The sequence below is a fragment of the Austrofundulus limnaeus genome, unplaced genomic scaffold (assembly GCF_001266775.1).
Source record: "Austrofundulus limnaeus strain Quisiro unplaced genomic scaffold, Austrofundulus_limnaeus-1.0 Scaffold455, whole genome shotgun sequence".
NCBI classification, from domain to species: Eukaryota; Metazoa; Chordata; class Actinopteri; order Cyprinodontiformes; family Rivulidae; genus Austrofundulus; species Austrofundulus limnaeus.
The window spans coordinates 161,091-163,010 of NW_013952857.1; the positions used below are offsets into that span (position 1 = coordinate 161,091).

At 39.0% G+C, this 1,920-nt stretch overlaps 1 protein-coding gene across 1 annotated transcript in view; it reads right to left on the reverse strand.

Annotated features, from left to right (window-relative positions):
* Nucleotides 1-1,920, reverse strand: part of LOC106529611 (uncharacterized) — a gene marked incomplete in the record, with an annotated part of 10,247 nt that overhangs the window by 7,213 nt on the left and 1,114 nt on the right.

Genomic DNA, 1,920 nt, shown 5'->3' on the forward strand with positions numbered 1-1,920 from the left:
ACCATATACTGGAGGATGTGGATCCTTCCAACGAAGAAGAATGAGTCTTCTAGCCAGTAGAGAGCAGAAAGCTAACACCGATGTTCACTGAGGGAAGCCTCTGCAGGAGCCACCCCAAAGAGAGAGATGAATGGTGATGGATGAACAGTTCGTCCAAATAGTCCTGAAAAGGTATCAAAGATACCTTGCCAGTATCCATGTAGCTTTGGACAGGACCAGAATGTGTGTAGAAGTGTGGCAGGAGATTGTTTACAACGATCACACGTCGGATCCAAGTCCCTTTTGAATTCGCACAATCTGTCCTTAGACCAGTGTTGACGATGTACTACCTTGAATTGAACTATAACATGTTTCACACATATTGAGGACGAATATATATTTTGAATAATTTTTTGCCAAACTGWGTCTGATATGGATTCCTCCAAGTCCATCTCCCACTTGCCCTTCAAAGAAACTAAAATGGAGTCAGAAAATGAGCTGAGCAGAGAATAAACTCTGCTCATAGAGCGTTTTGTTACAGACTTACACATCAGAATCTCATCTATAAGAGAAGTTGGGGGCGTAGAGGAAAACATCCAGAGCTTGACATTACAAAATGTCTCAGTTGTAAATACCTGAAGAACTGTGACTGATGTCAAATTTCTGTGCTAACTGTTCAAATGAGGTGAACTTATTGCTTATATAAAGATCATTTAGAGAAGTTATTCCCTTTAAACTCCAGGTATTGAAAACAGAGTCCATTAGTGAAGGAGTAAACATATGGTTATTTGACACTTTTAAACGACCTCCTGCACTGATTCCAGATTTTTATTGTGTGAGTTACAACCGGATTAGAAGTATAAGTTGAGATGGGTTGATTAAACGGTAACGGGGAGCAAAGTAAAGCAGAGAGAGAGCTCGCCGTAACTGATTTCCTCTCTAGATTTACCCAAGTAGGGACAGGATTGTCGTCTCTCAACCAGTACAGTAAGGCTCTATTGTTGGCCGCCCAGTAGTAATATAAAAAGTTGGGGAGTGACAAGCCACCAAGACCATGGGGTAACTGTAACATCTTACTGCCTATTCGTGGATGCTTTTTATGTGTGTCAGATGGGTTTAAGGTGGAATCACATCTATCAGCTCTGAGCCACACAGGCTGACAGATGAGGTTTGAAGAGACCCTGTCCCTTTGTGACCTCTGACCTACACTCAGGTCTGTGTAAAACTTCATTCTGTCACAACAGAGTCTTTAGGGAAGATGTTTGAAATCTGAGGCGTAATTCTTTTGGAACAGCTAAGATGTAGTTTTCATAGTATTTTTTAAATAAGATTTGTAAAACAAAATGTGATCTATGCATAGTCAACCTATAAGCAAATGGTGGTGGGTCAAACATTTTGATTTGGTCAAACTAACCCAACTTTTCACCAAACAGCTTGAACCAACAACTGAGTTATCAAAATAACTCAGCAGGTTTTAGTGCTTTTAAAAACAAAATCTATGGCTCCTTTCAGTAACAACATGTTCTTTATTTTGTTTTGAACCCATCAGGTGCATCTGATAGATGAACTGAAAATATTAAACACACAAAAAAATCAAAGGATTCAAACTTACTTTCTGTTGATTAGAGAGATTAAAGGTTCTATGGGTCTAACAGGGTTTTATAGAAATAAAACAAGAAGTTAGCTGTTTGAATGTTCAGATCAGGGGTGGGCAGTCCTGGTCCTCGAGGGCCGCAGCCCTGCATGTTTTACCTTTTTCTCTGCTCAAACACACCTGATTTGAATGAATGGGTGATTGTCAGGCTTCTGCAGTATGGAGGACCGAAACTGACATAATTAAAAATAAAAGCGGAAATTTATAAATTGACTGATAAATAAATAAATACACTTAAAGTGCACCAATAAGATTCGAAAAGGAGCATTTTATTTAAAGTATATATA